General features: G+C 38.7%; 1 protein-coding gene across 1 annotated transcript in view; it reads left to right on the plus strand.

Moving 5' to 3' along the window:
• The window catches only part of ERC2 (ELKS/RAB6-interacting/CAST family member 2), a 384099-nt gene that overhangs the window by 151373 nt on the left and 218103 nt on the right, over positions 1 to 14623 (plus strand). The gene's annotated exons all lie outside the window — the stretch shown is intronic.

The following is a 14623-nucleotide window of genomic DNA, read 5'->3' on the forward strand; positions in this document are numbered from 1 at the left end:
TCTTGGCAGTTGGAACGTAGAAAACATTTGAGATAAGGGAGTCCAGTTCTTTGACGAAGACTTTTCCTTTTCCTTCCACCTTGGAACGTAGATCACCAACTCCGAATACTTCCTTGACATCTGTCTGGTGTAGCTCAGTGAAGGATTCCTTCCGGTACGCGATATGTGCCGCTGCTCCGCTGTCTAGGGTCCATAACGCACGAATGTCGTAGAGTGGACTCTTTTCAGGAACAATGCTGAGGTGGATGGTACCAACATAAGTAGGTTTCTCATCTTTTGAGTCTTTGGGAGTTGACTTTGCAGCTCCAGAACTCTTTCCTCTGGATCCTTTCTTCTGTGCTCCTTTAGGCTGAGTTGGATAAGGTGGATGATCAGTTTCGCCAGATTTCACACTTTGCACATCAGGAGACTTGCGAGTGTCATCCTTCTTAAAAGGTTTCTGGCGTGGGTACTTTGGAGTACTTGTTTTCTGCTGACCGCCCTTGGCCAAGTTAGGTTTAAATGCTGCTGACATAGGTCTAAGGCCAGTGTTCAGCAACTCTGCTTCTTCAGTTAGCATGTTACAGAGTCTTTGAGTAGTCTTCTGGGCCAGTGGGAGTATACTGAACTTGTAAATAACTTCCTTCCATTCAGGACCAAGGGAAGTTATAATAGCCGCATTTACTTGATTGTCATCATAGCGGTATCCTCTTTCTTCTAAATCTTTATGCATAGTTAAGAGTTTAGATAAGTGTGGTGCAAGTTCACCCCCAGTTGGAAGTTTAGTGTTATTAAACTTGGCTATCAGTATGTAGTTGCCTTCATCTGATACTGGCCTAAACATGCCGTCTATTGACTCTAATATCTGAGCAGAAGTAATGTCACGTGTGTCATATCTTATTGACAATTGTGAGTCCATGCTCATAAGAATGAGTAGCTTGGCTTTTATGTCAGCTTCCCTTTCTTCTGCAGTCCAGCGCCTTACTGGGGGATTATGAGCGATCCCATCTATGTCATGAGCCAGTAGGTGCAAATTTATTCTGTGAAGCCACTTCCTGTAATTGTGTCCATTAGGTAACAGCACAAACTCACCTTTCAGAGCAGAAGAGGTGATTGTTTGCCTCGTTGGTGCAGTCATCTGAACTGCTTGGAGCGGCTGGAGATGAGCTCCAACCCCTCCTGGCAAACCTTGTGGCTGTCCCATCCGGGGAAGTTGCACTTGCATCTATGGAATAAGGACTGGAGGTCTCTGCGGTGAAACCGAAGTACCTGAAATAAATTGAACTGAGTCTTTCTGCATTTGTGCTGCCATATCAGCTTGGGAAAAGCCCTGTCGAGTTTCAGGTAATGCCTTTTCCTTTTGGGCATTCCATCCACTAGTGGCCGCTGTTGTGTAACTTGCTGCAGTGGGGGAATTCACCTCCCTTCTGTGGCTTGTTTCAAAAGACAAAAGTTCCGGCTTTTTTACTCTGGGGAATCTACCTCCCCCTTCTTCGCTTGGAATTTCCTCTATGTTAGATAGAGCAGGGGGGAAGAAATGCGTGACGACTGGAGAATGGCTAATGTGCGCATGCCTATCTTCGGGTGGATAGGAGGAATGGATTCCTTCTCTATCTCCCTTTGGAGAATGAGCATACGTGGCATCTCTCAGGGAAACTGCCTCCATCTTTTCTGTGATTAGTTTAAGCTGGAGTTTCTTCAAAGATCTTAATTCAGTCCTGGCATCATCAGCCTTTTTTAAATAACTGAAATAGATTTCTTGCTGCTCACTATTTTTCATAGTAGGTTAGTTATCAAGGTGAAGACAGACTGATTCTAACGCGTGAATTTCTTTCTCATCCTTTTCAATGAGTTCCTCAATTTTCTGCAGATTTAGGGATGTACCTTTTATTCTAGCAGAAGTGAGAGAGCTCAAATAATCTAGATGTTTTGTTTTGGCTGATGCCTTTACATGCAAAACAGATGATTGAGATGGGAAAATAGTTAATGTTTCATCCTCAACCTCTTCATCATCACTAGGGTTAATTGAAATACTGCCGGAGGGGCCCCCTTGGGCAGATTTACATTCTTCCTCCCGAATCCCAACATCATCAATCATGTAAGAGAGACTTACAGTTTGGTGGATGTTGTCAGCTGTAGGGGCTTCCTTCTCAGAATGCAAAGACATGATCGGATTCCTTTTACTATCCGTTGCACGAATAGTCTCTTTGAGCTCGGCAAGCTGCTGGCTTGAGAGAGAATCTATGTATGATTGCGTAAGAGGGTTGCGCTTTTTCTTAGCTGGCATCTGGAGAAATCGCTAGTGAGCTTACGGGGTGTAAGCGGGGTCTGTTTCTTCAATAATAACCATCCTCTGCTACCATGTCAGGATTAGAAGAACCTTTACCTTATCAAGGCGCTCAGACCGTGAGGAGTGAGCCAGGACCTTCCGGAGGTGATGGTTATTGAAGTACAGACAGAGCATGTTCGAATGAACAAATTACTTTTTATTAGAAAAGTATAAAAATAAGAAATGTCTAAAGAGACACAAGATGGCACATCTCATAGCTAGAGAAGATGAACCGTAATGGAGATCTCTGAACTTAGAGACCGCCCTTCTTCATCAAGAAGAGAGGATGTGAGCAAACAGGTTACATCACACAGGAGGAGCTACATTACTAGACAGAGTTAACTATCTAACTACTGGATGTTTCTCAATGTCTTTGGGGGCTGGCAATTTCCAGCGCGACAGGGTATATCCTTCAAATTGGCATGATAGCCCAAAAGGTATGAATATAAACTATGCATTGATGCTTGTAAGATTAATAGGGTTTAAAGTAGAGATTAGAATATTTATGCTCAACGTCTGATGACTTCATGAACTTGTCCGTATAGATTTCTGAGTTTTATTTTTCCATAAAACCAGATAAAGTGATAACTTGAAAAAATAAAGCTGATTGATTATTATTATTGGTCATCTACTAACATCCATGTCCTGGTGGGACAGTTTAAGTCAATATGTGATACTACACTGAAATATTTTACTCTTCTTTGGAATATTGTTTTCAAATATAAATATATTTAATCCACTTTTGTATGGTGAAACATGAGGTTTGGTAAATATATACATGTTTTTTTGCTGAATTTGAAAATTAAGGGACTAGGATAGATCTCATCAGCTAGCCATACCCACTGGGACTTGAACCTGCAACCTTTGCCTTTTAAGGCAGAGAATTATCCTCTAGGCTACAGTAACCAATCCCTTCAGCTCTGCACCAGGGAAGGGTTACATATTTTTGTGTCGAATCACCCTGGTGTATTGAAGGAACATCACAGCTCCTTATATACATACATTACCCACTGATAAACAATAGGGGAAGAGAAGTAAGGATACACTTGAGAAGGTCACCACCAAATGGAATATAGATTTTGTTCAACTGAAAATATACTACACACTTGAAGCAATCCCATCAGTTAAATTTTGAACAGTTAAGGGAGGTTGGAAAAAAAAAGGTAACAATAGCCTTTCCAGAATGTTTCAGAAAAACTTGGAAAAAATGAAGTTTTAAAAAATCACTATTTATTTGAGCCATTCTTTATTTTGTGGAACCAGGAAAAATGGTTTATGGAACCAGGAAAAATGCATTTAGAACTTAATTTGTGTTAGGATTTGATAGGCATCAGTGTTTAGTGACAAAGGTGAGATCTAGAATATGTAAAGATTAGGTAATAATATTCAACACAGGTATAGGCCTTAGGAATAACAGAGAACTTCCCTTCAAATAGAGAATATGAAAAGATGCAAACTGATGCCGACGTCTGTTTCTGCTTGGACAGCTTTGACTTCTGGAAAATAATACTGTTTCCTGATTTATAAATATATCCCGACAGCCATACATGTATCTGTTGTCTATAATACTGGGCGCTTAATCAGAAACAAGCTCTGCCTACAGATTTTATTTCCCAGTGATTGTGAATAGTGTTGCTACTCTAATATACCATTTATTGTTTCTTTTCTCAAAAGATCAGATGTATTTACAGTTTAAAATATTTAAAATATTTATGAACTGAGAGGTTACTTCAGATTTCACATACTAGCAAAATAATCCTTAGGGTCATTCAATACAAATTACAACCTAACTTTGGGCAAAACGATGCCAGATGCTCAAGCTGGATTTTGAAAAATCTGAGGAACACAAGATGTTATTTGTGTGATGTAACTGTATAATTGAAAAAGTCAGATAATATCAAAAAGAAATCAATAGGTCCTTCATTAATTATAGAAAAACCTTTAATTGTACAGATCAGTATGAAAAATACTCTGAAAAAATTGGAATCCCAGATCAGATGGCTTCTGACCAGCAATGTCAATAGAGAAGCCAGCAGGAAATCTGTCTGTCTGTCTGTCTTTCTTTTTTTCTTTTTTTCTTTCTTTTTTTCTTTCTTTCTTTCTTTTTCTTTCTTTCTTTCTCTTTCTTTCTTTCTTTCTCAAACATATACGAGATAACAGGTATAAGTAACAACATAGACATGAAGACAGGAAATGAGTTTGAATAAATGGGACAGTAGGGTGGGGCGCTAGGCACGCTATTGGGCTTATGCACACCCCCTTACAGACCTCTTAGGAATGGGGTAAATTCCATGGTAGATAGCTTGAGGTTAAAACTATGGGAGTTTGAAGATGTAACAACTAAGTCGGATAGTGCATTCCAGGCATTGACCACTCTGTTGCTGAAGTTGTATTTTCTGCAATCAGGTTTGGAGACGTTTATGTTGAGTTTGTATCTATTGTTTTCCGGCATATTATTGCGATTGAAGCTGAAATAGTCATTGACAGATAGCATGTTGTGTAGTATGCTTAGGTCAGACCGTTGGTGGCGTAATTCTAGGTTTTCGAAGCCCAAAATTCAAAGCCTGGTGGTATAAGGTATTCTATTGTGAGCAGAGGAATGGAGTATTCTTCTCGTGAAATACCTCTAGATTGGCTTAATTGTAGTAATGTCCGATATATGGTGTGGATTCCAGGCAGATGAGTTGTATTCGAGAATTGATCTTAATGCACTTAATGCACCTTGCATTTAATGACCACGTCATGAGCACAGCCTTAACTGACATTGCGAGCTATGACTATGTCACTTAGTGATGGAATTGTAGGTGCCAGTAGGGGCTGGAATGATTAGCTGTATGTAATAATAACAGATACAAATCCTTTGGTAGAGTTTATGCTTTTAAAGATCATTGTTAGCAGTACTTCTCCTTCTTGTTAAGCCTACGTATCCTATCTCATGTGGGATAAATCATCACAAGAAGACAAGGATTGCCATCACGGCACTTTCAATCTTGTCATTATGTCACCATTATTTGATGAATGGTGCTGAGGGTATGTCTAAATAAACAAGTAAATGAATTTAGTGATACACAGACTCCAGTAGCTCAGTAGTGTTCTGCTATTTTCTATGTATGTCTCTTATTTAAACAACTGGGCTGCTGTGCATAAACTGAAAATATGTTCCTTAAGAAATCATTGCCAGCTGCTGGCAAGCAGTCAAAGGAACATAGTGAAGGAATAGTAGAATTCAATAACAAGTCTGGGTACAATTAAATGTATGTCAGGTGCTGAAGAGGGTATAAAGTTGGCAACAAAAAAGAACTCACTTTTGGGGTGTATTTTTGTGTGCACTGATATAATAATAATAATATTAACAACAACAACAACAACAACAACAACAACAACAATTTATTAGATTTGTATGCCACCCCTCTCCAGGGACTTGGAGCGGGTCACAACAGACAATACAAAATACAAATCCAATATTAAAAACAATATTTAAAACCCTTTATTTATTTCAATGGTTGTACTGTACTTGTTTGCATTTGTCTTACCTGCATCAATCCATTGTGCTCTGGTTTCAACATATAAACTATTGCATTTGGGTAGGCCTTGTGCTTTATTGCCCTGAATTGCCTTGGAACAATTCCCCATTTGGAAAGCAGTTGAAATGCCCACTTATCTAGCCCTCTTTACATATGATTAATCACCTAATCACCTAATCACCTAATATTGATTAGAACCAATAAATAATAATAAACTGATAAACCAATAAAATGATAAAGGGACTGGAAACCAAGACACACGAAGAGATATTGCTGGAACTAGGCATGGATAGTTTAGCAAAAAGGAGGGCCAGAGGGGACATGATAGCAGTATACAGATATTTGAGGGGTTGCCACAGAGAGGAGGGGGTCACACTATTTTTCAGGCACCAGAGAGCAGACCAGGAGCAACGGATGGAAACTGACCAAGGAGAGATTCAATCTGGAAATAAGGAAGAACTTTCTGATGGTGAGAGCGATCAACAAGTGGAACAGTCTGCCAGCAGAAGTTGTGAATGCCCCATCACTTGACACATTCAAAAGAAAATTGGACTGCCATCTGTTTGGGGTGGTGTAGGGTTTTCTGCTTGAGTAGGGGGTTGAACTTGATGAGCTGCAAGGTCCCTTTCAACTCTAAAAACAAACAAGCAAACAAGCAAGCAAACAAACAAACAAACAAACAAATAGAAGGAGAGTAGGACTGCTTTCTAAGTAGATCAACTGCATAGAGAGGCAGGAAGGCACTATGTAAATCACATATTTTAGAATGGAATAGGTCAATTCGCCATGGCCAATTCACTGTGGCCAACCACTGCAGTCAATTGACTGTGGAATAACTTGTCATTGGCAACTCATTGCAGGACAACTTGCCATGGGACAATTCAACAAATATAAAAGTCAAGCCTCAGCCTGATCATGTTCCCTGACCCGGCCAAGGCGGGCGGTGAATGGGTGGCAGCTCCGGGGCAAGGCCGAAGCAAGGGAATGGCATGTCCCTGGGTCCCGACCTGAGGTGAAGGATGAGTGGGCAGCATGCTTTCTTTTGGTGAATCGTGGAGTCATGGAGGTGAGGCACATAGATTAGCTGGACCACGTGGTGAAGAAAAGATGATATATAGGGTGGGGTGGGCAGGTCCAGCTGGTGGTTGATTTACTGGTTCTCTGAACCGGCTGAATCCCACGCCTGGTGTTAGTCTTATGTGGAGCTATTGGTCCACAATGATGAGACTTACAGCAGCTCTGTGATTAAAGATTTTAGTATGCTCCATATTTAAAAGTTAGGATTTTTGTAATGTAGTTTTACCTTTTCAGCAGAATTACAGGAGCTGACAAAGCCGATCATTTCCCTTTTGCAATTTCATGAATATTCAAAGAAGTTGGCTTTTGGGGGAAAAAATCCCTAGGTTTTCACATTTTAGGCTCCTATTTTTGTTGAGATGAGTCACGTACAGAAAGACTTCAAGAATAAAAATGACACAATAATTGAACATCACATACCAACTAAGCAGATAAAGTAAAATGCCATTAATTCAGTTTTGCCCTTTCAGTTTGATCCAGCTAAAGGAGTTGTCTTCATCTGTGCTTCCTTTCCTTAACTTTTTTGAGGTTGTGCTGTTGAAGCGCACATCATAAAGTTACCAAGGTTGGACACCCCTGATCTAGAATAAACTTCCAGATTGATACTCATAGCAGTAGGAGTGTAGAATTACTTCTAGAAGCTAGCTTGGTCTTAAATGGACTCACGCAGGAGTCTCAATTCTCTACCTGATGCCAGGTTTGCTTAAGATGCAAAATTGGCAGGAAGAGCAACTCTTAAATAGGCTACTGTTCAGGCGAGTACAAGTGCACTAGAGTGCCTTCTGTCCCCTGCCCTATTGCTCTCCTATATCTCCTATACCTTTCTTCTATTCCTATATCTCTTCTTCTATTCTTTCATTGATATGTTCTATTCCTACAACTTCTCTTCTATTCTTTCTTAGATATATTTTACTATGAGTATATCCTCTATAACCTTCATCATGTATTTTACTATGTGTATAACCACTAAAACCCTCATTATGTATTGGACAAAATCAATCAATCAATCAATCAATCAATCAATCAATATACTTTTCCCTGTGACCTGGGACTTCTGTACCTTCTAAATCATCTAGACTCACATCAGTATTTCTGCATTCTTCTGTTCATAGGAATAATTCTGGATCAGAGTTAGAGGAGAGAGTGGCTCATGGGAGTCTAATCCTTCTCAACCTCTTTGTTTGGATTGGCTTTGTCAGGTCAGTCTTTTCCAAGACCTTTCTCTTGGTTTCTCTTCCTCTGCCAAGCATGAACCATTCGCATATCATAAGGCTACACAGTCTTTTTTGTCTTGTAGAACCTGAAAATTCAGCCCAGGAATGATACTGTTATTTTTCTTATCAAATCATACTTTTAAAAAGTAAAACAAGAGGTTGAATGAAATCAGAGTGATTCTCAATAGGATTTGAATAACTGGTGTAATGAAGAGAGGCATTTTAAAATATTTTTCATGACTTTAGACATATTATATAAAAATCCTCACCGCTGGTCGTTGTAAGCCTGATTCGTTAATACCAGAGGGGACATAGTAAAAGATATATATTTTTCTATTCAGAGTGAAGAAACATATGATATCAAACAACTCAAGACCCAATTTTTCAGAAAAATAGTGATTTAAATATTTGTGATGTTTCTGACCCAATTTCTCTCTTGTTTTGAAGGCCTTCTCAAAGGACTTACCGTAAGATGGTCTATGATGGAGCAACATGACATGGCTTACAATAGAGTGAAGTGGGTCTACTAGAGGGCTTGGCCTAATTTGTTGTCTATTCTGATCCACCACATCTCAGTACAGTTGACATATGTCACATACCTATAGAATCTCTTCTTGGCATCATCTTTCTCTTTCAGTACAAACTTTCATGAAAAACTAAAACGAGATGGCCTTGGATTGTAGTGCCTATAATAAAATATATCCCAGAAGCACCAGCTTGCTTATTTCTGCTTTGAAAGATAGGCTATGATCATTTTTCTCGAATCTTCTCTTGTCTTTTGCATTTGACTCAGATGCAACTTTCTTCCCAGATGTCTGTGGGTTGGCACTGATCTGCAGCCAAAATTTTGTTTGCTTTCATCTAAGACATGTCTGGGACAATGTGGCATTTCAGTTATTATAATTAGAATTATGCCGGCAGAATTTATCTCTTTCACCCATTTTAAGGAGTACATTTTGAATGAATGCATCTCTATAGGCTCATAATTTATACTATAATTAATAAATCTAATGGTTAACATCCATTGCTTCTTATCCTGCCTAAAAATCGCTTCATATTTTTACAAAGGTATAATTTAATATATTATATTTTAGTTGGCTAAGCAAAGCTACCTATATTGTGGTGATGCTAAAATGCTACATTTAACATTTATAATAGGAACACACAATGATTTAGATTTGATTTCCGAAGGTGCTTCAAAATTCTTAATCCTGGGCAAATGCATAGTTGGTTTAAAGAGCTACAAATGTCATATGCTCCAAAGCATTTTTTGGAGATTGAATCTAAAGTATTGCATAGTTCTAATTTATGTTCTGATCTGATCCGCCCTCATTTATAATTTTGACCAGATGGAAATATCTATTGAGCAGCTTACTTAAAAATAAAAAAGGTAAGTAGTGGCTTGTATAAATCTTTCCAGTCCTTTTATTCACTAGTCCTATGTTTGTAGATTCATGCATTGGAAAGTATGGGGTCAGATGATCAAGAATAAAGTTGTCTTGGACTGGAGTGTACATCAAAATTTCAAGCTAATGCTTGACTTCTGAAGCAGGGATGACAATCCAAAGATATCTCTGCAAAATTGTAGCTGAAAACCTTAGGAAAGACAATCCTTTAGGATAAAGAGGATAGGAGATTGCCAACATATGTTCTGGATGGCTGCTTCCAATAAAGAGATCATAGGACATTGGTTTTCTGTGGGTTTGAGCTCTTGGAGACAATAGGATTAGCCATGTGTCTAGCAACTATGACAGAAACTTTTAAAAGACTCTAAATTCACAAATCTCATAAAAGTTGCTCATCAACCTCTGGAATGGCAAGTTTAAAAATGCCAGGTAGATCACTCCTGAATGAAAGAAAAATGTAAAAATAAGATTAAGAAGTCAAATAATCTGAAATAAACAGCAAAATGCTAAGTAAGATTTTGATCTTAGAAAGTTATAAACAAACTAGCATGCATATATATTGGAATATCAAAACTTTTATGATTAGATTTTGGAATTAAATATAAAGTACAAACTTTATGATCCTGTTTTGGTTTTTATAAGACATAACATGGAAAAATGATTTCATAATTTCAAAACCTGGACACAAGAGGTGACTCAAAATTGTAGGTAAATGAAAGATATACATTATTGCAAGATCTTGCAAGAATAAAAATACTGAAGCCAACTTTTGAAGAACAGCGGACTCAGGGCAGCTTATACAATAAAATCAATACAAAAGTACAAAATGCAAGAAACCCAATAGAAAATCTAATCTAAAAATGCCAGACAATTAAAACCATTCAGCTAAAATCCAATGGCAATCATTCACTCATACTGTCAGCCAGAGCACGGTGGCAATGCTCAACGGCCCCAGGCCTGCTGGCAAAGTTGTGTTTTTAGAGCCTTACAAAAGGCCATGAGGTGGTATGAATCTCTGGGGGAAGTTGATTCCAAGGGGCTGGAACTGCCCCAAGGCCCCGCCAGGTGACATTGCTTGGCTGATGGGACCTGGAGAAGGCCGACTCTGTGAGCTCTAACCAGCCGCTGGGATACACGAAGCAGTAGAACAGTTCTGTAAGTAATCTGGTCCTAAGCCATATGCTATCTATATGCTATCTTCCAATGCAAGACAATAAGGGGAGACTTTTAGACAAAATTTGCCTAACATATTTTCAAATGGGTCAGGATGCAACAAAACTTGCATGCATCTTATTTCAAGTAGAAACTCTTCTAAAATTGTAGGATTGAAGCAGAAAAATGCCCCTGCCCATTCTTCAATTACTGTACTTGAATATTCATTAAAATAAAGAGTTCAGATTTTTCTTAAGGGTTCAGTTTATTGCAGATGCATTGGAAAGGTTGGAAGGGACAGAGTAATAAACTGTAAATCATTTTCTGATCTTTTCCAGAATGCCACTGCCCGCTGCATTTTACCAGAAGGAATAGGAAGGAAGCACTTTTAAGAAATTTGATTTATGTTCCAAACAGGAGAAATATAATAAGGCACAGTTGCCTATTACGATAGAAATTTAGAAATGGTCATCTCTGCAAGCAAATACATCTTTGACAAAAAGGGGTGGAAGTTGGGCTTTTTTCCAGGGGTAAATGGATAAACACCCAGTTCCTATGTGAATTTCATTCTTCAGTCCCCACTCATTGTTCAGTCTTAATATTGAGAACCTGGCTAGACTGTTTTTTGGCTAGATATTCTCTCTTTCCATTTCAAAACTCTGATACAATTTTAAAAAATCCAAAAAGCAAATTATACATTTATGATTAAATCCCATCAACTGAGACATTTCCCATTTTAACAGTCATTTGGCTATTATTCTAAAATGTAGGAATTATCAAATTGTGAGTCATTTGCATTCCTGGAATTTAAAATAATGTCTCGTTTGGTATTTAGATTTAGCAGAGTAAGAAAATCATTTGGAGAATTATGCACTTTTAAACTTTATTCGTTTCAGTGGAGATGTAGATTTAAAAAAACATCAACATCAGAAAGGACTATGAAGTGCTAGTACTGTGGGGGTGATATATAAGCTTAAATACTCTCTCTCTCTCTGTATGCATATGTATATGTGTATGTGTGTGTGTACACAAATATATATTTGTGGGTGTGGGTGTGTGCCACATGTTTTTGCTGAATTTTTAAAATTAAGGGAGACTAGGATAGCACTATTTCTTGATCTATAGTGCTATCCTAGTCTCCCTTAATTTTAAAAATTCAGCAAAAACATGTGACACAGAACATAGTTTGTTGGCTATGAATAAATTAACTCCCTTGAAATGGCTCTGGGTTGGGCCTAGAGGCAAAAAGGAGCTGTGATGTTCCTTCAATATACCCGGGTGATCCAACAGAACAGACACCCACCCACACCCACACCCACACACAGTATATGGTATGTTAACATATCAATATACATATATATTGATATGATAACATACCAAGCAAAACATATGCATTTCTGCCTTTAATGACAAAATTTATTTAAAACCCTGAAGCCTAGCTGACATGTATTTTTTTATTGTTCATGAATTTAAGCTTCAAATAATAAAGAGAAATGGATAATTCAAAAATCTTTTTAAATAGAGATTTTGTGATTGCATTGAAAGCATTTAAAATACTTCCGAACAATAGGCAAACCATTAGGAATATGATATTGTAAAAGATACTAGTCGTTGCCATGGAGCTTAGTGTAATGAACCTGATCCTATGTAGAAAACAAGATGAGGGAGAATTTCACACATTCAGCCCAAACAAAACTTTTCCTGACTAGAAAGGCAGTCTAAGTGATTTTGTTTTCAAAACCAAACAAGACTTGCAGTTGTTGACTAATGACTTAGAAGATGCTGGCAATATGGGGGTGGGTGGGTGGTGGTGGATGATAAAGCATTTCCATCACCTGTGAATCTGCTGAAAGTAGATAAGTTTTCAGTAGTTTTGACAGGCCAGCCAAATATGCCAACATCACTGGTTTTTTGTAGTATGATTTTTATGCTCCAAAGTAGTGTTGTTCAACCTAAGCATTTTTAAGATGTGTGGACTTCAATTCTCAGAATTCTAGCCAGCGTGCTGGTTGGGTAATTCTAGGAGTTGAAGTCCACACATTTTAAAGTTACAGAGAAATACTGTTCCAAAGTCTTTTTTTTAAAAATCCCACTGATAAGAATAATGTTTATGACCTGAGAAACCCCCTCCCCCTCCTTAATGTTAGTCAATAAAAGATGGGCCTTTCCTGAAATGGTCGAAATTGTATTTTTAAAACCAAGCCATTCTTTTGAATAAGCGTTTTTTCAATTTATCTACTTTTCAGCAAAGCTCCTAACTATTTCATTCCTAAGGAGAGAAACTGGTTTTTGAAAGGCGTTTATCTTTATTAATTTTTTCATAGTTTCTTTCCATGGGGCCGAACAAATGAATTGAATAAACAAATTAAATCATCTATTGAAATGGAAGGCCTAGCAATTCTTTAGGTAGGCCAGTGTTTCTCAAATAGTGGGGTGGCCCCCCCTGGAGGAGCATGGAGTGATGCTAGGGGCGGTGCGTGACCCTGTGGGACATGCTTTTTTTGCCACAGGGAGTAGGGATTTTTGCACCAAACAATAGCACACAGCACAGAGCAAGAGATATGAAGTGCAGATAACAAACCCTTAAGAGACACCATGGAAAGATATTTAACAGGGATGAAAAGAAAGGAGGAGAGAGACGGAGATAATGAGACAAACGTAAGTCTCCCGGAAGCTAAGATGAGGTGAGAGATGAGGAAAGACTAGTATGTTTACTGTGTCCAAAAATGTTGGCAATGGACAGCATGAAGCCAAATAAATTAAGGTGTCACGTAAACACATTACACCCCAATCACGCTGATAAGCCACTTGAGTTTTTTCAGTGAAAACGTACTGAAAATTGCAAACAATCATCCCACTGGAGAGTTGGGTATGTGTGTGCGAAATGTTTATTTCTTCCTGGGGGGGGGGGGGGCAGCGTAACAGAAAATAATTGAGAAACACTGAGGTAGGCCAAGGGGAGAGAGCAGTGCTACATTTAAGTGCAGTTTGATGCCACTTTGTACCTGACACTTAGAACAGGGGTTCCCCAACTCCTGGTCTGTGGACTAGCATGCCAGCAAACTGGCCAAGTGAAGTGAAGTCCCATTTGTGGGATGCAGGCAGCATGCAAAACCAGGCCCCTTCTTGTCTGTGGAAAGACTTCTCCATGGAGGCAGCCTCTGTTGCCAAAAAGGTTGGGAGGGGGCACTGACTTTGAAGAAGAAAATGCTCCTCATTTGCTGACTTATGCTTGTCTTCATGACTCAAAAAGAAACAAGAAGTGAATCATGGTCCTTAGGCATTTTCCTTGTAACTGGGAAGATGCAATATACAGTATTCATGGTTTATGCTCCATAGATGTCCAAAAATTAACTTATCTGATCAATGCAATATTGTCTCTACTGTGTTACATTTATTATTATTATATTGACTGTCACCATCTATAAGAGGTGTGATGGCTTAGAGGTTAAAGATACAGATCTTGTCCACTGGAAATCTGACAGTCTGAGTTGGAGATCTGAGTGCTGCATTACCGGGCAAACTCCCATTCTTGCCCCAACTCCTGCGTACATAGTAGTTTGAGAGCATGCAAACACAAGTAGGTAAATATGTACCATTTCAATGGGAATGTAAGAATGTCCATGTGCCTTGGCGTATAGTCATGCCAGCCACATGACTACAGAAATGTCTTCGGACAATGCTGGCTCCTTCAACTAAGAAATGAATATGAGCACCACCCCACAGAGTAGGAAACAACTGGCCAAGGGAAATCTTTACCTTTACCATCATCTATAGATAATTTGTGTGATTCTTTATCTTTCTTCCATCATGCTTCTAACACAGAACTTTTAGTAAGGAAAAAAATACCCTATCAGCAATGATTGTGTGACAGTGAAACTGTTTAGCAGGATAGGCAGCGGTGGGCTACGAGCAGTGATGGGCTCCTATGGGAACGGTCAG

This window comes from Erythrolamprus reginae, chromosome 2, assembly GCF_031021105.1.
Source record: "Erythrolamprus reginae isolate rEryReg1 chromosome 2, rEryReg1.hap1, whole genome shotgun sequence".
Taxonomy (NCBI): Eukaryota; Metazoa; Chordata; class Lepidosauria; order Squamata; family Dipsadidae; genus Erythrolamprus; species Erythrolamprus reginae.